The sequence below is a fragment of the Pelodiscus sinensis genome, chromosome 7 (genome assembly GCF_049634645.1).
Source record: "Pelodiscus sinensis isolate JC-2024 chromosome 7, ASM4963464v1, whole genome shotgun sequence".
Lineage (NCBI taxonomy): Eukaryota > Metazoa > Chordata > Testudines > Trionychidae > Pelodiscus > Pelodiscus sinensis.
In genome coordinates, this window is record NC_134717.1 from 57,213,450 (window position 1) to 57,236,288 (window position 22,839).

At 48.4% G+C, this 22,839-nt stretch overlaps 3 long non-coding RNA genes across 13 annotated transcripts; all 3 read left to right on the plus strand.

Annotated features, from left to right (window-relative positions):
- The first annotated feature begins 186 nt into the window (after positions 1 to 186).
- On the plus strand, positions 187 to 13,670 carry LOC102450425 (uncharacterized). Of its 5 annotated transcripts, none has more exons than XR_012905275.1 (9): positions 187 to 757; positions 865 to 1,034; positions 1,131 to 1,283; positions 1,679 to 1,877; positions 7,448 to 7,689; positions 8,062 to 8,195; positions 10,649 to 10,815; positions 10,921 to 11,283; positions 11,416 to 13,670. It is a non-coding gene; the product is annotated as an uncharacterized LOC102450425 (long non-coding RNA). The 5 variants fall into 5 exon arrangements; XR_012905273.1 differs by having other exon boundaries at positions 187 to 512; positions 639 to 757; positions 10,921 to 13,670; XR_012905272.1 differs by having other exon boundaries at positions 10,921 to 13,670.
- Positions 13,671 to 14,079: 409 nt separating this feature from the next.
- On the plus strand, positions 14,080 to 16,862 carry LOC142830222 (uncharacterized). 3 transcript variants are annotated; one of them, XR_012905279.1, is made up of 3 exons: positions 14,080 to 14,772; positions 14,869 to 15,757; positions 15,890 to 16,862. It is a non-coding gene; the product is annotated as an uncharacterized LOC142830222 (long non-coding RNA). The 3 variants fall into 3 exon arrangements; XR_012905277.1 differs by having other exon boundaries at positions 14,869 to 15,289; positions 15,395 to 16,862; XR_012905278.1 differs by having other exon boundaries at positions 14,510 to 14,772; positions 14,869 to 15,021; positions 15,157 to 16,862.
- A 1,697-nt stretch (positions 16,863 to 18,559) lies between these two features.
- Positions 18,560 to 22,615, plus strand: LOC142830223 (uncharacterized). 5 transcript variants are annotated; one of them, XR_012905284.1, is made up of 4 exons: positions 18,560 to 19,013; positions 19,121 to 19,290; positions 19,387 to 20,275; positions 20,408 to 22,615. It is a non-coding gene; the product is annotated as an uncharacterized LOC142830223 (long non-coding RNA). The 5 variants fall into 5 exon arrangements; XR_012905282.1 differs by having other exon boundaries at positions 19,387 to 19,807; positions 19,913 to 22,615; XR_012905283.1 differs by having other exon boundaries at positions 19,387 to 19,539; positions 19,675 to 22,615.
- The last annotated feature ends 224 nt before the right edge of the window (positions 22,616 to 22,839 follow it).

A 22,839-nucleotide genomic window follows, 5' to 3' on the forward strand; every position in this document is an offset into this window, starting at 1 on the left:
TGGGAGGCTGTGATGCGAGGTGATTGGGCTAGGTATCTAAATGTCTGAGCACTTGGTTCACTGGTGTTGGTTGCAGGGCCTGATGGAAGAGGGTGCACTGCATTGGTTTCTTGCAGGTGTGACTTCAGGGCTAGGCTTTGAGATGGGCCCCTCTGCTTGAAACATGCAGCCAGAGAGAACTGAGCGAGCAGCTTACAGGTGAGTCTGATGGAGCTGTGGTAAGTGTGGCTTTGGTTGGGAGGGGTGGGGGGGGGGGCTATGCTTTGAGGTGACTGGGTTAAGTATCCAAATGTCTGTCCACTTGCTTCACCTGTTGGTTATAAGGTTTGTTGGAAGAGGGTGCATTGGGAGTGTGTGTTTGAAGGTTAAGTTCTGGAGGCCGACTGGATTGGAGGTAAGGCTTTGATATGTCTTTCTCTTGGAGCTAACAGTCTTACATGGAAAGCAGCCAGAAGTGGAATTCAGTGAGCAGCTTGGAGGAGTCGTGTAGAAAATATCTAAGAGGAGCTCAGGTAAGTGTGGCTTTTTGCTGTGCTGAGAGGTGATTGGGCAAGGTATCCAAATGTCTTCCTTGACTGGTGTTGGTTGGATGGTCTGTTTGAAGATGGTCCATTAGTAATAACTTCTTGCAACTTCAGGGGCAGATGAGATCGACTGCAAGGCTGTGATCTGGGCTGCTGGCTTGGAGCTGGCAGCCAGAGACCTGAGCGAGCAGCCCACAGAGCACTTGGCTGAGGGAAAGTCCGAGTGGAGATAGGTAAGTGTGGGGGTTTCTATGGGGCGGGGCGAAGCAGGCTTTACTGGGAGGTGTGTGGGCTAAGTATCCAAATGTCTGTCTACGTGGTTCACTGGTATGGGTTACAGGGCCTGATGGGAGAGGCTGCATTGGGAGTGAATTGTTGCAGATAGGTCCCTGGAGACTGGATTGGAGGGAAGACTTTGAGCCGTGCCCCCTGCTTGGTGTTGGGAGCCAGAGAGACTTCAGTAAGCAGCCCGTGGACTTTCCTGAGGCCAACCGCTGTAAGTGAGGCTCGGTAAGTGTGGTTTGGAAGGGGAGAGGGCTCTGCTGGGAGGCGGTTGGGCTAACTATCCAAATGTCTGTCTACTTCGTTCACTGGTGTTGGTTGCAGGATCCTATGGAAGAGGGTGCACTGCATTGCTTTGTTGCAAAGGAGACCTGGGGGCAAGGCTTTGAGCTGGGCCCCTCTGCTTGGAGCTTGGAGCCAGAGAGAACTGAGTGAGCAGCTTACAGGGGCGTCTCCTGGAAAAAGTCTGGAGCTGTGGTAAGTGTGGCTTTTCGGGGGGGTTATGTCATGAGGTGGCTGGGCTTAGTGTCCAAATATATCTGTCCCCTTTCTTCACCTGATACTGGTTGGAGGGTCTGATGTGTGGAAGCAGGACTAAGGGAAAGGGGATTTGGGTGACCATTTCAGAGTTTGTCAGTAGCAGAGCAAGAGTCTGGGTCACTCTGACTCCTCTTAACATGAGAGCCAGAAGAGACGCTGTGTTCGCCTTTCTGTCTCTCCCACTATTGATAAGAGTGGAATGCTTACCTCAGTGAGAGCCTTGTGATAAGACAGTGTCTGATGGGAACTGAGTGGGCAGGGAAGTAATTGTTTAATGTTATATGTAATAGAAAAAGCATATATATTGGCTTTTAATTGTTTTGTATTTGAAGATCCGCTTATGGACATCTTCCCTTGCAATATTGCTCGAATAAACTGCCTCTGGCTACTTGTTGCTTAAACACAACGCAGAGTGAAGGCTTGTTTTCTTCCACAATTTGGTGCCGTGACTCGGATGGCAACGCCCGGGTGAGGGCAGCGGCAGCTCCTGCGGGCCGTCTCCCCTGCTAACCCCAAGGCGCCTTGCGAGAGGTAAGAGACCTTTTGAAATCTCTGAGGGGGTCAGAGGGAGGACTGCCCGTCGAGCCGTCTGCCTCGTTGGGCTCACGCCATCCGAACATCTTGAATCTGCAACAAGGTCAGACGCAAATCGGTTAGGGGGAGGTTGTTTTGTTACCCCCGAGTAGGCCTACGTTTATGCAGTGCTGGGAACTGCTGTGGTATTGGTGGTGCCGCCCCGGGTACGGGAGGAAATTGTATTGCGTCCGGACGTAAGGCACCTAGGTTTATGCAGTGCTGGGAACTGCTGTGGTTCTGGGGGGAAACGTGTTGTTTGCTGCCCCTGGGGGGAACAGTGTTGGTTGCCGCCCCAAATGTGGACGAGGTCCACAAAGAATGATGCATCTAAATGTTTAAGAAATTTCTGTGTAAAAAGCATGCTGAGTGTAAATGTAATGAGTATGAATGCCGCTGCCTAGGTCTCTGAGAAGTAAGCTGATTCCAGCCGCACCAGGGCTCTCCCACGAGGGAGTTCTGAAAGCAAGGGGGGTCAGCCGAACCTCGAGACCGAGCGGATATATGAGAGAGTGACGACTCTCCTTATTTTACGAACTGCTGCTAAAGTCTAAATCTTAAGTACTAGGATGGGGGGAGGTCAGTCTAAACAAGGTTCTTCGCCTTCGAAAGGCACCCCTGCGCATTATATGTACATGCATTATAATTCAAACACTTGCAGGTGTTTGAATGATTGGAATCTTTTCACAAGTGGTAATCCATCTAAACAGTTTCCAGTCCAGGGTACTTTTGATTATGATAAGATTCTATACCTCAGAGAAACCCTTAGTTCACCAAAAATCCCAAATGAGCAGTGGGGACCATTTGTCTATTGCTGGGAGGAAGCCACAAAGACTCCATGAGTCCCGAATGCGGAGTCTAAAGGACTCTCAGGAAAAACTAAAAACACAAGTACAGGATTTAAAATTAAAATGTAAGGCATCTGGATGTCTTCCCATCCAATCCACCTCCTTAGCTCCCTTGGCTCCTTTGTATCCCCAGTTAATTAAGACTAAGAGGGAGGAAGAGACAGCTGAAGATATAGTGGATTTCTTTAGCATTGCTCAAAGGCCGCCGCCGCCGGTCCATCCCCCTTCAACTTTCTCTTGGCAGGCTGTCTCTCCCGAGCAGTTGGCTGTAGCATCAAACTCATCAGCCCAGGCTTCACCCCCACAGATTCATCTTTCTGGAGAGAGTTTTTCTTCACCAACACTGCCTAGCAGTCAACAAACCGGGGGGGTTGATTCTGACCAGTCCCCCGGTTCGTTTAATTCTACCGGGTCCTACACCCCAATTGCAGCACGCACTAGAAATCAAATAGCCACAACAGTCCAGGGTACCCCTTTAGTCATGGCTCCCTTACGACAATTACCTGGTTCTGGAGATGTCCTAGTTACTGTACATGCCCCTTGGACACCAGGGGACCTTAATCTAGCTCAGGGATTTCCAAAATTCAGGGAGGAACCTGGGGAATTTAAAGAAGAACTCAAGATAGTATTCCAATGTTATGATCCTTCATGGGCTGACGTTAACTAGCTCTTACGAGTCATATTGCCACCTGAAGCCCAAAAACGGCTCACAGCTCAGGCAAACTGGCCAAATGCTGACCCTGGAAATGGGCAACCCCTGGCTGACGCTAAAGGCCGTCTGTTGGACGCCGTTTCAGAGGTTTGCCCGAAGAAAACTGATTGGATAAAAATCAGTGGCTGTAAGCAAGACAAAGGCGAACTCCCTGCCGATTATTTAGATAGGCTAACAAGGGTATTTGAGCAACATTCCGGGATTGCCCAACCAGCTGATAATGCCAAAGAGGCAGTAGGGGCTGCTTTTGTACAGGGACTTTTGCCAAAGGTTCAGCAACAGCTAAAGACAATTTGCATTGGCTGGCAAGCCAAGCCCCTTTCTGAATTGGTAGTAGTTGCAAATCATTGTGCAGCTTGCTTAGAGCAGAAGAAGGAAAATGCTGAATCAAAGCTTATGGCTTTACGGTTACAGACCTATGGAAGAAGGGGGGGAAGAGCCCGGGGTGGAGCACGGAGGAGAGGAAGAGTTTCCTCATGCCCTCCCCAGCAAAGGAGTACGGCATGTCATTACTGTGGCCAGGAGGGTCATTGGAGAAATGAGTGCCCGAACCTATCATCTCCACACCCCTCGTTGCCTCTTCCCCCTCCTCCTTTCCCAAACCCTGTTGCACCTGCCTTTTCTCCGCAAGTTAATTTTTACTAGGACAGCCTGAGGGAACGTAACTGCATCATGAATCCTTTGCTCCCCATTTCTCAAGCAGGGCCATATGTTAATTGTGAAATAGCAGGTCAGTCTGTAGCTTGTTTTGTAGATACTGGTGCTAGCAGATTTCCCCTCTGTTCCCTTGTCATGCTCATCTGTCACTGCTGTTGGTATTTCGAACCAACCCGTTCCTCATCCTGTCACAAAATCCCTTTCTGTTACTTTGGGACCCATTTCAGATCAGCATGCCTTTTTACTTAGTCCATCCTCCCCTGTGAATATACTGGGACGAGATCTTTTGTGCAAATTGGGCTGCACTATCTACTGTACTCCAGATGGAGTGTTCTTAAATGTCCCTGAGGAGAATACCAATCAAGTGCTGGCTACCCTGCAAACCGAGGAACCAGCCCAGCAGGGTTTGCCTCTCAGTAACGAACTTGTTGAGTTACTATCACAAGTCCCCTCTTACTTATGGTCCAAACATGTGAATGAGGTGGGGCAGATTTGGACAGCTAAACCAGTTAAAATTCTTGTTGATCCTTTGAAGCCTCTTCCTAGAGTGCCACAGTATCCGCTGCGCCCTGAAGCGGAAGAAGGGATTGCTCCAGTAATAAACTCTTTAATAGCACAGGGTATAATTGTTCCTGTTTCTAGCCTTTGTAATACTCCTATCTTCCCTGTAAAAAAACCAGGAAAGAATACCTATCGTTTTGTGCAGGATCTCCGTGCAGTTAATGCTGTTGTCCTGCCATCTTTTCCAGTGGTTCCAAACCCAGCTACCATTCTTTCTTGTATACCCTCTACAGCCACTTGTTTTACTGTTGTGGACCTTTGTTCAGCCTTCTTTTCTATTCCTATTGATCAAGATAGCCAATATTTGTTTGCTTTCACCTATAGGGAACGTCAATATACTTGGACCCGGTTACCTCAAGGGTATACTGAATCCCCATCTCTATTTTCTCAAATCTTAAAGAAAGACCTCGATGACATAGTCTTTCCAGAAAAATCTGTACTCATACAATATGTGGATGATCTTTTGTTAGCTTCCCCTTCTTTTGAATCCTGCAAAATTGATACTCTGGTTCTTTTGAAAGCATTGGCTACAAAAGGCCATAAGGCCTCCCAAGAAAAGCTTCAGTTGTGCCAGCCTAGGGTTCATTATCTGGGTCATGATATTTCACTTGGTACTCGACATTTATCAGATGCTCGCATTGCAGCCATTTTAAGAATGCCTAAACCTGTCACTATCTCGCAGATGAGAACCTTTCTGGGCATGACTGGGTACTGCAGACAATGGATTTTAAGTTATGCAGCAATAATTAAGTCGTTACAACTGCTTATTAAAACAGGTACCCCTGAACCCCTTCCATGGTCCCAAGAGGCTGAACAAGCCTTTGTGGCTATTAAGCCCTTTCTAGTGCCCCTGCTTTAGGCCTCCCTGACTATACTAAGCCATTTATTCTTTTCTGTCATGAACGTGATGGATTTGCTTTGGCTGTGTTGACACAGAAACACGGCGATAAACACCGGCCACTTGCCTATTACAGCTCTGCTCTGGATGCTGTAGCAATTGGCTTACCCCCTTGTCTTCGGGCTGTGGCCGCAGCAGCCTTGGCTGTACAATTATCTGAAGCTATAGTTTTAAGTTCACCTTTAACGCTTGCTGTGCCTCATGCAGTAGAAGCACTCTTGCTAAAAACCAAAACACAGCATCTGTCTACTTCTCGTCTCCTTAAATATGAACTTATTTTGTTAACCTAATCTCATATTACTCTGACTCGCTGTCCTGTCTTAATCCCGGCTTCCCTTCTGCCCGGGCCGACAGACGGCTCACCTCATGACTGTGTGTCTGTAACTTCTCTCCTTACCCGTCCACGGGATGACCTTACTGACATGCCCCTGCAGAACCCTGATCGTATATACTTTGTAGATGGTTCTTGTTCGCGTGATTCTAAGGGGAAATTAATTGCTGGATATGCTGTATGCTCTTTGCATACTGTGATTGAAAGTGCTGCTCTGACTTCTGTCCTGTCGGCTCAGATTGCAGAGCTCGTTGCTTTGACTAGGGTGTGTGTTTTGGCTCAGCATAAAACTGTCACTGTTTACACTGATTCTCGATATGCTTTTGGAGTGGTACATGATTATGGTTTGCTGTGGAAACAGAGGCTTTCTTACATCCTCTGGTTCCCCTATCAAGAATGGTCAATATGTGTCTGCTCTCTTAGATGCCCTTTTGTTACCCAAAGCTATTGCTGTTGTAAAGTGCACTGCACATCAAACCCTTCATGATGAAGTTACGCGTGGGAATGCTTTGGCTGATAAGGCGGCCAAGCACGCGGCCCTTTTTGCCCCCCCCTCGGGCTGAATGTACTTTTGCCTTAATGGAACAACCTCCTCTAGCTTCCCTAGACGATCTTGCTAGGATCCAGGAGATGGCACCAGAAGCTGAGAAACATTCTTGGAGTGTTGCTGGGTGCATATTACACCCTGATCACCTTTGGCGCTCCCCGGACGGCCGCCTGGTTGCGCCTAGGGTGCTCTTGCCCTATTTTGCTCGCGTGCACCATGGGGTGGCACACGTGAGCAAAGGGGGGATGATTAATGCTGTTAGTCGAGACTGGTTTGCACCAGATTTTTCTCCTGTGGCCCAGCACTACTGCCAACAGTGTACGATTTGCCAACAGCACAATGTTGGTAAGGCTGTTAAGGTAAAACAGGCAGCACATCCCCCTCCGCGGGGACCATTTGTAAATATTCAAATTGATTTTATTCAATTGTATAAATGCTGTAATTATGAATATGTACTAGTATTAGTTGATGTGTTTTTAGGCTGGATTGAAGCCTTCCCCTGTAGGAAGGCAGACGCCAAGACTGTGGTGAAACTTTTACTTAAGGATTTTATACCCAGATTTGGTATACCTGTTAGTATTAACAGTGATCGTGGTACTCATTTTACTGGACAGATTGTAAAAGAATTGTGTACAGCTTTACAGATCCAGCACAACCTCCACTGCCCCCACCACCCGCAGTCTGCTGGGACAGTGGAGCGCCAGAATGGGATTTTGAAAAACAAACTGGCCAAGATTTGTGCAGAAACTAACTTGAAATGGCCAGATGCCCTTCCATTGGCATTAATGAGCATGAGGGCCAGCCCGAATCGGAAAACTGGACTTAGCACACATGAGATCCTGACAGGGCGCCCGATGAGATTACCAGCAGCGCCCCCGCTGACCCTTGCTCAAATGGACATTCATTTAGTGGATGATATTATGCTTAAGTATTGCCAGACATTAATGAAGAGTATTAGGTCCTTTTATTCACAGGTAAAAGAAGCGTTACCCAAGGACCCTGAGCAACCGTGTCATCTGTTGGAACCCGGCGACTGGGTCTACATAAAGGTCCATCAGCGAAAGACTGCTCTAGCCCCATGCTGGAAAGGCCCTTACCAGGTCCTGCTGACCACCAACACCACTGTGAAGTGCCAAGGGCTGCCTACTTGGACCCATACTTCTCACTGTAAAAGGACCACTCCACCTCGAGATGACTCAACTTCGACTACTGATGGGTTTGTCCCTCTTCCTGTTCCTGTTTCTTCTCCTACTAAATAGCAGGAAACGAGGGCAAGGTGAAGTGCTAGTAACCTCTCCCTTGCCCACTAACAGAACTAATATACCTCTGGTATATGTCAGAAGGACCAAATTGTTACAGGGTGATGTGCTAGTAACCTCTCCCCTGCATGAAGAAGAATCACTACTATTTCAAGGAAGAAGAAAAATTCGCTCCCCTTACACTGCCAGAGTCCAGAACTTTTTAACAACAAAGGACATTAAGAACTGGCCCTGGTGGAAAAGGCGGAGCATTATACACTGGCAAGGAGGGACTTGTGGGACTCGCAGTTGGGAGTGTGGTGTTGAGTGGTTTGGTGGGTTTCTTCCAGGAGCTGCGATCTGTGCTTATGGGCAAATACCAGCAGAATGTACTGCACTCCCCAATTGGCTTTCGGACGATGAATACCAAAAGCACCTTGATGCCACCGCTCTCACTACCTCCTCCACCTCCACTGCCATTCCGGTAACATACCCAAATACTGATGATATTGTGTATTCTGATGAAATTCAATGGCCAAGGCCGTCACATCTGAGTGACATAGCTAAGTATTGTCTAGAAAATCTATTTTTCAAGGTTCCAAATTTTTCATTTGAGCGAACAATTAAATGGAAGTCAGATGGATCAGTGGAGATAGGGGTTTATGATATTACTGTATATGAACGTGAGCCACTAAATTCTAGCATTGAGGTAAGGGGGTTTTCTGATGGGGTTGACATGATGGCCATCCCCAGGGTTTGTAATCTGTTGACAGGAAGAGGGCCCTATTGTTGTTTGGTTTCCCAGTTAGCAAAAGGCCAAATTCAGATTCAGAGAATGTGTTCACCTAATGGAAATTTTACCTATACTAAGATAATTCCCTTAACTGATAATTTTGCCTGCGCTATTTTGCAATATACTCCTTCTTATGCTATTGATATTAATGTTGCTAAAAATTATATTAGAGTTTTTAATCAACAGATGTGGTATGATACTGTGTCTAAAAGAGATGATGTGTTAGGATATCGATGGACCATAGTTAATGCCACACTAGGGTCTGTAAAATTTACACTGCCTTTGCCCAGCTTTCAGGTCACCTCTTTGTATCCAAACTGTTCTAAAGGGGCTGCCATTCGGTTGGCACAAGAGAGGGCATGGGTTTCCACTAGGAGGAAAAGGGACTTAGGAGACCATCTCTGGGATGGTGCCAATAGTGCAGCAGCAGTGTGGAACATATACAGGGGCCAACAACATGAGGAAAGGCTGGGACAGATAGAGGGAAGCCACTGGGCTTATTACTGGAGCACAGCTAACCCAAGTTCAGGCTGGAATCGGTGAATTGCATGTTATCTCCACCCTCAGTTCAATGACCCAGGAATTGCTAACAAAAATGATACTGGATATCACTGAGGCAGAGAAGGAATTGCAGTGGGATCTGGCTTGTTCGGAAATTCAGGATTTCCTGAATGACCAGCTAATGGCCATTCAGAGTGATCTTGGGCATCAGACCTGGCCCACTGCCCTTGCAAATGCCTCAGGGATACTGTCAGAACTGTGGCCCTGGAGACACACTTGGAGATTTTCAGGGTGGAGATGCAGGCACTCACAGTGCTCCTTCCAAGCATACGGGCCGGTTGGAGGGGTGTGGGCCCCCACATACCGAATCTTGCCGGGTCCGTTGGGAGGATGCATGTGGGACTGGGTGATTCACCGAGACATCTGGGAAATTAAACCACCTGGTGCGCCCGGCCGGTTCATAGTCAGTGCTCCTGGAATAACACCTGATATTTGGATAGGGATAGGAAATCAATGGATGCTTTGGCCTTTAGAACCCCCTCAGCTTCAGTGCATACGAAAGCTGAGACCAGGTGAAGTTGTAACTGTGCACGACAGCATTTGCTGGGAAGGTATGGGACAAGGATGCACCCTAACAGGACATCTGCTCTTTCAGGCCAATGATAGCTGTGTACACACTAATACCACCATTTTACAAGACATGCACTTTCATCTCACCACAGTTATGGGAAATCATGTCATTTATTGGCCCGCAGACAAGGTCCTACAAACAGCCCTTAGATTCCAAATACCCCTCGACTGGACTACCCTAGTACCTGACCGATTCCAGAATTTACTTTCACTCCTACCAGAGGTCCAGAAAATCTCTGAATTACAAGGTCAAATTCATGTTCTCCAAAATACCTATCATATTGAGGCACATGCTTTCCACACAGTTTATAGAACATCCCTCCTGTGTACTAATTATGATGTATCGTGTTATGTAACTAAGGCTATGCAGCGACCCCATCATAGAGTTATGGCGGGGATATTAATGATTATATTGCTTTTGCTTATTGTAGGATTATTTTATTGTTATAGAGGATGTACTAATAGAAATAATTTTCATGTTTATACTAATCCTATATTACCATTGCAATCAATCCATACCTGTGAAGTCAATCCTCTCGATGTTAAAACAGAAATACAATGTTTAATGAATATAGAGATTTGAAGAAGTAATTGTGCCTAGAGCACAAAAGGGGGGATTGTGGAAGCAGGACTAAGGGAAAGGGGATTTGGGTGACCATTTCAGAGTTTGTCAGTAGCAGAGCAAGAGTCTGGGTCACTCTGACTCCTCTTAACATGAGAGCCAGAAGAGAGGCTGTGTTCGCCTTTCTGTCTCTCCCACTATTGATAAGAGTGGAATGCTTACCTCAGTGAGAGCCTTGAGATAAGACAGTGTCTGATGGGAACTGAGTGGGCAGGGAAGTAATTGTTTAATGTTATATGTAATAGAAAAAGTGTATATATTGGCTTTTAATTGTTTTGTATTTGAAGATGCGCTTATGGACATCTTCCCTTGCAATATTGCTCAAATAAACTGCCTCTGGCTACTTGTTGCTTAAACACAACGCAGAGTGAAGGCTTGTTTTCTTCCACAGATGGAAGAGGGTGCACTGGATTGGTTTCTTGCAGACATGAGTTAGGGCAGATTGGATTGGAGGGAAGGCCTTGAGACGGGCCTCTATGTGCAGCTGGCAGCCTTACACGAAAAGCAGCCAGAAGCAGAACTCGGTGAGCAACTTCAAGGCGTCGCCTGGGAGCTCAGGTAAGTGTGGCTTTTGGCTGTGGTGGTTAGCCAAGATATGAAAATGTCTGTTCACTTCCTTCATTGGTGTTGGTTGGAGAATCTGACTGGATTGGCTTCTTGCAGATCGGACTTTGTGGCAGATTGGATTTGAGAGAAGGCCATGAGCCGGGCCTTTGTCTTTGACCTGGTAGCTGGAGAGAACTGACTTAGCAGCTTACAGGTGAATCTCCTGGGGAAAATTCGGAGTGGAGTTTGGTAAGTGTGGCGTTTGGCTGTGTTTTGAGGTGGTTGGGCTAAGTATCCAAATGTCCCCGCACTTTGTTCACTGGTGTTGGTTGCCTGATGGAAGCGAGTGTACTGGATTGGTGTCTTGCAGGTGGTACCTGCGGGCAAGGCTTTGAGACCGGCCCCTCTGCTTGGAGCTTGCAGCCAGAGAACTGAGTGAGCAACTTAGAAGAGTCTCCTGGAAAGTCTGATGCAGCTGCAGTAAGTGTGGCTTTTCGGGGCACTATGCTGCGAGGTGGCTATGCTAAGTATCCAAATGTCTGTCCCCTTCCTTCACCGGTGTTGGTTGGAGGGTCTGTTTGAAGATGGTGTATCGGTGGTAATTTCTTGCAGCTAGCACTTCAGGGGCAGCGAAGATCAGAGGCAGGGCTTGCAGCCAGAGACCTGAGTGAGCAGCCCACAGAGCACTTGGCTGAGGGAAAGTCCGACTGGAGCTCGGTAAGTTTGGGCTTTTTTGGGGTTGGGGAGAAGCAGGCTAAGGATCCAAATATCCATGCATGTCCTTAACTGGTGTTGGTTGGAGAGTCTTTCGGGAGAATCTGACTGGATTTGTTTCTTGCAGTGTTGGATTGGAGACAAGGCCCATGAGCTGGGCCTTTCTCTTGGAGCCGGCAGCTAGAGAGACTTGAGTGAGCAGCTGTGAAAGTAGAAAGAATTGTACTGTAAGAGAAAGATGAATTATGCTGTAATTGAATAAGCTGAAGGAATATTGTTTCTCTGAACAGGAAGAAGAAAAGTATGTTGTTGTTGTCTGTAGGGATGCAGATCAGATTTCCTATTAACTCAGGCCCACCTGGCTAGCAAAGGAACATTAGGTGTTAGGGAGAAAGCAAGTGAGATCACCAAGGAGATATGGACAGGAGATTGCTGTGTGCTTGACGTGGAAATGAAGATACTTGACTAGCCTCACACACTAATCGTGTGAAGTTTTGCCCCCTCTTTTAATCCTGTTAATTTTGGCTTTCTTTTGAGTGTATAAATCAAGGGGTTTGAACTTTGTATGGCACTCACATTTTCTGGGTGCATTTAGCAGAGCGGCATTGCTAATAAACAGAGCGGTCTGACAAATCTGGGTCTTGTATGACTTTGACAATTTGGAGGTCCCACCGAGATGGCAACCGTCTTTGCTGAGGTTGTGTGATCCCTGACTGTCTTGCAGGATGACCGTGGCAGCCGGCACCTGGGCATTTGGCCCGAGCGGTCCTCTGCCAGAATGGAAAGGTGCACAACCACAGCGAAGTCTACGCCATGGAACCTGTTGGTTCCCGCTCGGTTCTGGTAGGGATCCCGGGATCTAACATCAGGACTCTGGTCAGGTCGTCACTTCTGTGTTTTGTCCGGACTGAGGACTGTCTTGTCTCTGTGACTATCCGTCTTCCCTGTGGTGTGAGTGAGTCTGGGAGCCATCCCTGTCCAGGGACTGGCTGACCCAAGGGGCTCCTGTCCCCGCGGTCTGCGTGACTGGAATCTGTACTATCGCAGCCGCACCGCATCTTGGATAAAATCCTTGGAGTGAACGCAAGGGCGATTGAGGCAGTAGCCTGTGGGCTTCTTTTGTGTGTTGCACTGGGCACCGCTCTGATGAACCCAGATTTCCTCCTTGTGTGATTGGTGTGTGAAGCCCTCCTGTATGGGTAACCAGACGTCTAAGCGGGGGGCAGTTCCCTCAAGGGACCCCGGCTCAGCTTATATATTTTAGAAAGGGTCCGGACCCCTGTAAACTTCTGGAAAAATGATCTAGATTGACTCTGGGGGATCCCAAAACTCAGTGGCCACTGTTAGGATCTTGGAACAAAGACCAAGTGGACGTCTTAAAAGACAAACTTGGCCGTCCCAAAACTAAATTGGCTAGAGGAGAGGTAGATTGCTTCATGCAGTGGTGGGCCGAGGCAAATCTTAGATGGACTGAATCGAAGTTCGCCTCCCTTAAAAATTCTAATTATAAGTAAAAAGCTTTATTGGAAACCTCCTCTCCCACCACCAGACCAAGCGCTTCCCTTTACCCCGTCCTCCGAGAAGACTCAGACCTGTCCCACTTGGAGCTATAAAGCCTGGACCCACACGGAGCTCCACTCAATTGTAAAAGGTTTTCCAGAGCCCCAGGAAAACCCTACCAAATTTGCAGAGGAATTTTTGCTAGTGTGCAATGCCTATGAATCCTCTGAAGCAGACCTCCTGCAACTGCGTAAGCTACTTATAACCCCTAGCGAGCAAGAAAAAAAAATGGCTCCTGATAGCAAATTGGCCCACCACTGAGCGTCCTTCTAATTTGCCAGACACTGGTCCTGACGCTGCCTACTGGAACAAATGTAAGAATCAAGTTGCCTTTCACCATTGTATAACAAGGTCTGTAATTAACTTGGAAACAATGTAACAAGGGTTGTCTAAATTCTCTATCACTAGTAAATCAAGATTGGAAATTTTTCTAAAAGATGCTGTAAATCAAGCTAAGCCCCTGCATGAGGCCATTCCCCAAGTATGGACTCCAAAAAAAATCAACGGGACGGCCATACGTTGCTGTAAACGGCAACAGAGAGAACCCGGGCAGCTATCACACCCGACTGACGTTTTTTTTTTTTTTTTTTTTTTTTTTTCCCCGCAACATTCTGGTATACAGCGACGGGGTGAAAATGGACAGAGTGGAGCTGTGGTAAGTGTGGCTTTTTTAATGTGGATGGGAGGGGGGGGGAAATGGGAGGCTGTGATGCGAGGTGATTGGGCTAGGTATCTAAATGTCTGAGCACTTGGTTCACTGGTGTTGGTTGCAGGGCCTGATGGAAGAGGGTGCACTGCATTGGTTTCTTGCAGGTGTGACTTCAGGGCTAGGCTTTGAGATGGGCCCCTCTGCTTGAAACATGCAGCCAGAGAGAACTGAGCGAGCAGCTTACAGGTGAGTCTGATGGAGCTGTGGTAAGTGTGGCTTTGGTTGGGAGGGGTGGGGGGGGGGGGGCTATGCTTTGAGGTGACTGGGTTAAGTATCCAAATGTCTGTCCACTTGCTTCACCTGTTGGTTATAAGGTTTGTTGGAAGAGGGTGCATTGGGAGTGTGTGTTTGAAGGTTAAGTTCTGGAGGCCGACTGGATTGGAGGTAAGGCTTTGATATGTCTTTCTCTTGGAGCTAACAGTCTTACATGGAAAGCAGCCAGAAGTGGAATTCAGTGAGCAGCTTGGAGGAGTCGTGTAGAAAATATCTAAGAGGAGCTCAGGTAAGTGTGGCTTTTTGCTGTGCTGAGAGGTGATTGGGCAAGGTATCCAAATGTCTTCCTTGACTGGTGTTGGTTGGATGGTCTGTTTGAAGATGGTCCATTAGTAATAACTTCTTGCAACTTCAGGGGCAGATGAGATCGACTGCAAGGCTGTGATCTGGGCTGCTGGCTTGGAGCTGGCAGCCAGAGACCTGAGCGAGCAGCCCACAGAGCACTTGGCTGAGGGAAAGTCCGAGTGGAGCAGGCTTTACTGGGAGGTGTGTGGGCTAAGTATCCAAATGTCTGTCTACGTGGTTCACTGGTATGGGTTACAGGGCCTGATGGGAGAGGCTGCATTGGGAGTGAATTGTTGCAGATAGGTCCCTGGAGACTGGATTGGAGGGAAGACTTTGAGCCGTGCCCCCTGCTTGGTGTTGGGAGCCAGAGAGACTTCAGTAAGCAGCCCGTGGACTTTCCTGAGGCCAACCGCTGTAAGTGAGGCTCGGTAAGTGTGGTTTGGAAGGGGAGAGGGCTCTGCTGGGAGGCGGTTGGGCTAACTATCCAAATGTCTGTCTACTTCGTTCACTGGTGTTGGTTGCAGGATCCTATGGAAGAGGGTGCACTGCATTGCTTTGTTGCAAAGGAGACCTGGGGGCAAGGCTTTGAGCTGGGCCCCTCTGCTTGGAGCTTGGAGCCAGAGAGAACTGAGTGAGCAGCTTACAGGGGCGTCTCCTGGAAAAAGTCTGGAGCTGTGGTAAGTGTGGCTTTTCGGGGGGGTTATGTCATGAGGTGGCTGGGCTTAGTGTCCAAATATATCTGTCCCCTTTCTTCACCTGATACTGGTTGGAGGGTCTGATGGAAGAGGGTGCACTGGATTGGTTTCTTGCAGACATGAGTTAGGGCAGATTGGATTGGAGGGAAGGCCTTGAGACGGGCCTCTATGTGCAGCTGGCAGCCTTACACGAAAAGCAGCCAGAAGCAGAACTCGGTGAGCAACTTCAAGGCGTCGCCTGGGAGCTCAGGTAAGTGTGGCTTTTGGCTGTGGTGGTTAGCCAAGATATGAAAATGTCTGTTCACTTCCTTCATTGGTGTTGGTTGGAGAATCTGACTGGATTGGCTTCTTGCAGATCGGACTTTGTGGCAGATTGGATTTGAGAGAAGGCCATGAGCCGGGCCTTTGTCTTTGACCTGGTAGCTGGAGAGAACTGACTTAGCAGCTTACAGGTGAATCTCCTGGGGAAAATTCGGAGTGGAGTTTGGTAAGTGTGGCGTTTGGCTGTGTTTTGAGGTGGTTGGGCTAAGTATCCAAATGTCCCCGCACTTTGTTCACTGGTGTTGGTTGCCTGATGGAAGCGAGTGTACTGGATTGGTGTCTTGCAGGTGGTACCTGCGGGCAAGGCTTTGAGACCGGCCCCTCTGCTTGGAGCTTGCAGCCAGAGAACTGAGTGAGCAACTTAGAAGAGTCTCCTGGAAAGTCTGATGCAGCTGCAGTAAGTGTGGCTTTTCGGGGCACTATGCTGCGAGGTGGCTATGCTAAGTATCCAAATGTCTGTCCCCTTCCTTCACCGGTGTTGGTTGGAGGGTCTGTTTGAAGATGGTGTATCGGTGGTAATTTCTTGCAGCTAGCACTTCAGGGGCAGCGAAGATCAGAGGCAGGGCTTGCAGCCAGAGACCTGAGTGAGCAGCCCACAGAGCACTTGGCTGAGGGAAAGTCCGACTGGAGCTCGGTAAGTTTGGGCTTTTTTGGGGTTGGGGAGAAGCAGGCTAAGGATCCAAATATCCATGCATGTCCTTAACTGGTGTTGGTTGGAGAGTCTTTCGGGAGAATCTGACTGGATTTGTTTCTTGCAGTGTTGGATTGGAGACAAGGCCCATGAGCTGGGCCTTTCTCTTGGAGCCGGCAGCTAGAGAGACTTGAGTGAGCAGCTGTGAAAGTAGAAAGAATTGTACTGTAAGAGAAAGATGAATTATGCTGTAATTGAATAAGCTGAAGGAATATTGTTTCTCTGAACAGGAAGAAGAAAAGTATGTTGTTGTTGTCTGTAGGGATGCAGATCAGATTTCCTATTAACTCAGGCCCACCTGGCTAGCAAAGGAACATTAGGTGTTAGGGAGAAAGCAAGTGAGATCACCAAGGAGATATGGACAGGAGATTGCTGTGTGCTTGACGTGGAAATGAAGATACTTGACTAGCCTCACACACTAATCGTGTGAAGTTTTGCCCCCTCTTTTAATCCTGTTAATTTTGGCTTTCTTTTGAGTGTATAAATCAAGGGGTTTGAACTTTGTATGGCACTCACATTTTCTGGGTGCATTTAGCAGAGCGGCATTGCTAATAAACAGAGCGGTCTGACAAATCTGGGTCTTGTATGACTTTGACAATTTGGAGGTCCCACCGAGATGGCAACCGTCTTTGCTGAGGTTGTGTGATCCCTGACTGTCTTGCAGGATGACCGTGGCAGCCGGCACCTGGGCATTTGGCCCGAGCGGTCCTCTGCCAGAATGGAAAGGTGCACAACCACAGCGAAGTCTACGCCATGGAACCTGTTGGTTCCCGCTCGGTTCTGGTAGGGATCCCGGGATCTAACATCAGGACTCTGGTCAGGTTGTCACTTCTGTGTTTTGTCCGGACTGAGGACTGTCTTGTCTCTGTGACTATCCGTCTTCCCTGTGGTGTGAGTGAGTCTGGGAGCCATCCCTGTCCAGGGACTGGCTGACCCAAGGGGCTCCTGTCCCCGCGGTCTGCGTGACTGGAATCTGTACTATCGCAGCCGCACCGCATCTTGGATAAAATCCTTGGAGTGAACGCAAGGGCGATTGAGGCAGTAGCCTGTGGGCTTCTTTTGTGTGTTGCACTGGGCACCGCTCTGATGAACCCAGATTTCCTCCTTGTGTGATTGGTGTGTGAAGCCCTCCTGTATGGGTAACCAGACGTCTAAGCGGGGGGCAGTTCCCTCAAGGGACCCCGGCTCAGCTTATATATTTTAGAAAGGGTCCGGACCCCTGTAAACTTCTGGAAAAATGATCTAGATTGACTCTGGGGGATCCCAAAACTCAGTGGCCACTGTTAGGATCTTGGAACAAAGACCAAGTGGACGTCTTAAAAGACAAACTTGGCCGTCCCAAAACTAAATTGGCTAGAGGAGAGGTAGATTGCTTCATGCAGTGGTGGGCCGAGGCAAATCTTAGATGGACTGAATCGAAGTTCGCCTCCCTTAAAAATTCTAATTATAAGTAAAAAGCTTTATTGGAAACCTCCTCTCCCACCACCAGACCAAGCGCTTCCCTTTACCCCGTCCTCCGAGAAGACTCAGACCTGTCCCACTTGGAGCTATAAAGCCTGGACCCACACGGAGCTCCACTCAATTGTAAAAGGTTTTCCAGAGCCCCAGGAAAACCCTACCAAATTTGCAGAGGAATTTTTGCTAGTGTGCAATGCCTATGAATCCTCTGAAGCAGACCTCCTGCAACTGCGTAAGCTACTTATAACCCCTAGCGAGCAAGAAAAAAAAATGGCTCCTGATAGCAAATTGGCCCACCACTGAGCGTCCTTCTAATTTGCCAGACACTGGTCCTGACGCTGCCTACTGGAACAAATGTAAGAATCAAGTTGCCTTTCACCATTGTATAACAAGGTCTGTAATTAACTTGGAAACAATGTAACAAGGGTTGTCTAAATTCTCTATCACTAGTAAATCAAGATTGGAAATTTTTCTAAAAGATGCTGTAAATCAAGCTAAGCCCCTGCATGAGGCCATTCCCCAAGTATGGACTCCAAAAAAAATCAACGGGACGGCCATACGTTGCTGTAAACGGCAACAGAGAGAACCCGGGCAGCTATCACACCCGACTGACGTTTTTTTTTTTGTTTTTGTTTTTTTTTTTTTTTTCCCCGCAACATTCTGGTATACAGCGACGGGGTGAAAATGGACAGAGTGGAGCTGTGGTAAGTGTGGCTTTTTTAATGTGGATGGGAGGGGGGGGGAAATGGGAGGCTGTGATGCGAGGTGATTGGGCTAGGTATCTAAATGTCTGAGCACTTGGTTCACTGGTGTTGGTTGCAGGGCCTGATGGAAGAGGGTGCACTGCATTGGTTTCTTGCAGGTGTGACTTCAGGGCTAGGCTTTGAGATGGGCCCCTCTGCTTGAAACATGCAGCCAGAGAGAACTGAGCGAGCAGCTTACAGGTGAGTCTGATGGAGCTGTGGTAAGTGTGGCTTTGGTTGGGAGGGGTGGGGGGGGGGGGCTATGCTTTGAGGTGACTGGGTTAAGTATCCAAATGTCTGTCCACTTGCTTCACCTGTTGGTTATAAGGTTTGTTGGAAGAGGGTGCATTGGGAGTGTGTGTTTGAAGGTTAAGTTCTGGAGGCCGACTGGATTGGAGGTAAGGCTTTGATATGTCTTTCTCTTGGAGCTAACAGTCTTACATGGAAAGCAGCCAGAAGTGGAATTCAGTGAGCAGCTTGGAGGAGTCGTGTAGAAAATATCTAAGAGGAGCTCAGGTAAGTGTGGCTTTTTGCTGTGCTGAGAGGTGATTGGGCAAGGTATCCAAATGTCTTCCTTGACTGGTGTTGGTTGGATGGTCTGTTTGAAGATGGTCCATTAGTAATAACTTCTTGCAACTTCAGGGGCAGATGAGATCGACTGCAAGGCTGTGATCTGGGCTGCTGGCTTGGAGCTGGCAGCCAGAGACCTGAGCGAGCAGCCCACAGAGCACTTGGCTGAGGGAAAGTCCGAGTGGAGATAGGTAAGTGTGGGGGTTTCTATGGGGCGGGGCGAAGCAGGCTTTACTGGGAGGTGTGTGGGCTAAGTATCCAAATGTCTGTCTACGTGGTTCACTGGTATGGGTTACAGGGCCTGATGGGAGAGGCTGCATTGGGAGTGAATTGTTGCAGATAGGTCCCTGGAGACTGGATTGGAGGGAAGACTTTGAGCCGTGCCCCCTGCTTGGTGTTGGGAGCCAGAGAGACTTCAGTAAGCAGCCCGTGGACTTTCCTGAGGCCAACCGCTGTAAGTGAGGCTCGGTAAGTGTGGTTTGGAAGGGGAGAGGGCTCTGCTGGGAGGCGGTTGGGCTAACTATCCAAATGTCTGTCTACTTCGTTCACTGGTGTTGGTTGCAGGATCCTATGGAAGAGGGTGCACTGCATTGCTTTGTTGCAAAGGAGACCTGGGGGCAAGGCTTTGAGCTGGGCCCCTCTGCTTGGAGCTTGGAGCCAGAGAGAACTGAGTGAGCAGCTTACAGGGGCGTCTCCTGGAAAAAGTCTGGAGCTGTGGTAAGTGTGGCTTTTCGGGGGGGTTATGTCATGAGGTGGCTGGGCTTAGTGTCCAAATATATCTGTCCCCTTTCTTCACCTGATACTGGTTGGAGGGTCTGATGGAAGAGGGTGCACTGGATTGGTTTCTTGCAGACATGAGTTAGGGCAGATTGGATTGGAGGGAAGGCCTTGAGACGGGCCTCTATGTGCAGCTGGCAGCCTTACACGAAAAGCAGCCAGAAGCAGAACTCGGTGAGCAACTTCAAGGCGTCGCCTGGGAGCTCAGGTAAGTGTGGCTTTTGGCTGTGGTGGTTAGCCAAGATATGAAAATGTCTGTTCACTTCCTTCATTGGTGTTGGTTGGAGAATCTGACTGGATTGGCTTCTTGCAGATCGGACTTTGTGGCAGATTGGATTTGAGAGAAGGCCATGAGCCGGGCCTTTGTCTTTGACCTGGTAGCTGGAGAGAACTGACTTAGCAGCTTACAGGTGAATCTCCTGGGGAAAATTCGGAGTGGAGTTTGGTAAGTGTGGCGTTTGGCTGTGTTTTGAGGTGGTTGGGCTAAGTATCCAAATGTCCCCGCACTTTGTTCACTGGTGTTGGTTGCCTGATGGAAGCGAGTGTACTGGATTGGTGTCTTGCAGGTGGTACCTGCGGGCAAGGCTTTGAGACCGGCCCCTCTGCTTGGAGCTTGCAGCCAGAGAACTGAGTGAGCAACTTAGAAGAGTCTCCTGGAAAGTCTGATGCAGCTGCAGTAAGTGTGGCTTTTCGGGGCACTATGCTGCGAGGTGGCTATGCTAAGTATCCAAATGTCTGTCCCCTTCCTTCACCGGTGTTGGTTGGAGGGTCTGTTTGAAGATGGTGTATCGGTGGTAATTTCTTGCAGCTAGCACTTCAGGGGCAGCGAAGATCAGAGGCAGGGCTTGCAGCCAGAGACCTGAGTGAGCAGCCCACAGAGCACTTGGCTGAGGGAAAGTCCGACTGGAGCTCGGTAAGTTTGGGCTTTTTTGGGGTTGGGGAGAAGCAGGCTAAGGATCCAAATATCCATGCATGTCCTTAACTGGTGTTGGTTGGAGAGTCTTTCGGGAGAATCTGACTGGATTTGTTTCTTGCAGTGTTGGATTGGAGACAAGGCCCATGAGCTGGGCCTTTCTCTTGGAGCCGGCAGCTAGAGAGACTTGAGTGAGCAGCTGTGAAAGTAGAAAGAATTGTACTGTAAGAGAAAGATGAATTATGCTGTAATTGAATAAGCTGAAGGAATATTGTTTCTCTGAACAGGAAGAAGAAAAGTATGTTGTTGTTGTTGTCTGTAGGGATGCAGATCAGATTTCCTATTAACTCAGGCCCACCTGGCTAGCAAAGGAACATTAGGTGTTAGGGAGAAAGCAAGTGAGATCACCAAGGAGATATGGACAGGAGATTGCTGTGTGCTTGACGTGGAAATGAAGATACTTGACTAGCCTCACACACTAATCGTGTGAAGTTTTGCCCCCTCTTTTAATCCTGTTAATTTTGGCTTTCTTTTGAGTGTATAAATCAAGGGGTTTGAACTTTGTATGGCACTCACATTTTCTGGGTGCATTTAGCAGAGCGGCATTGCTAATAAACAGAGCGGTCTGACAAATCTGAGTCTTGTATGACTTTGACAATTTGGAGGTCCCACCGAGATGGCAACCGTCTTTGCTGAGGTTGTGTGATCCCTGACTGTCTTGCAGGATGACCGTGGCAGCCGGCACCTGGGCATTTGGCCCGAGCGGTCCTCTGCCAGAATGGAAAGGTGCACAACCACAGCGAAGTCTACGCCATGGAACCTGTTGGTTCCCGCTCGGTTCTGGTAGGGATCCCGGGATCTAACATCAGGACTCTGGTCAGGTCGTCACTTCTGTGTTTTGTCCGGACTGAGGACTGTCTTGTCTCTGTGACTATCCGTCTTCCCTGTGGTGTGAGTGAGTCTGGGAGCCATCCCTGTCCAGGGACTGGCTGACCCAAGGGGCTCCTGTCCCCGCGGTCTGCGTGACTGGAATCTGTACTATCGCAGCCGCACCGCATCTTGGATAAAATCCTTGGAGTGAACGCAAGGGCGATTGAGGCAGTAGCCTGTGGGCTTCTTTTGTGTGTTGCACTGGGCACCGCTCTGATGAACCCAGATTTCCTCCTTGTGTGATTGGTGTGTGAAGCCCTCCTGTATGGGTAACCAGACGTCTAAGCGGGGGGCAGTTCCCTCAAGGGACCCCGGCTCAGCTTATATATTTTAGAAAGGGTCCGGACCCCTGTAAACTTCTGGAAAAATGATCTAGATTGACTCTGGGGGATCCCAAAACTCAGTGGCCACTGTTAGGATCTTGGAACAAAGACCAAGTGGACGTCTTAAAAGACAAACTTGGCCGTCCCAAAACTAAATTGGCTAGAGGAGAGGTAGATTGCTTCATGCAGTGGTGGGCCGAGGCAAATCTTAGATGGACTGAATCGAAGTTCGCCTCCCTTAAAAATTCTAATTATAAGTAAAAAGCTTTATTGGAAACCTCCTCTCCCACCACCAGACCAAGCGCTTCCCTTTACCCCGTCCTCCGAGAAGACTCAGACCTGTCCCACTTGGAGCTATAAAGCCTGGACCCACACGGAGCTCCACTCAATTGTAAAAGGTTTTCCAGAGCCCCAGGAAAACCCTACCAAATTTGCAGAGGAATTTTTGCTAGTGTGCAATGCCTATGAATCCTCTGAAGCAGACCTCCTGCAACTGCGTAAGCTACTTATAACCCCTAGCGAGCAAGAAAAAAAAATGGCTCCTGATAGCAAATTGGCCCACCACTGAGCGTCCTTCTAATTTGCCAGACACTGGTCCTGACGCTGCCTACTGGAACAAATGTAAGAATCAAGTTGCCTTTCACCATTGTATAACAAGGTCTGTAATTAACTTGGAAACAATGTAACAAGGGTTGTCTAAATTCTCTATCACTAGTAAATCAAGATTGGAAATTTTTCTAAAAGATGCTGTAAATCAAGCTAAGCCCCTGCATGAGGCCATTCCCCAAGTATGGACTCCAAAAAAAATCAACGGGACGGCCATACGTTGCTGTAAACGGCAACAGAGAGAACCCGGGCAGCTATCACACCCGACTGACGTTTTTTTTTTTTTGTTTTTTTTTTTTTTTTCCCCGCAACATTCTGGTATACAGCGACGGGGTGAAAATGGACAGAGTGGAGCTGTGGTAAGTGTGGCTTTTTTAATGTGGATGGGAGGGGGGGGGGAAATGGGAGGATGTGATGCGAGGTGATTGGGCTAGGTATCTAAATGTCTGAGCACTTGGTTCACTGGTG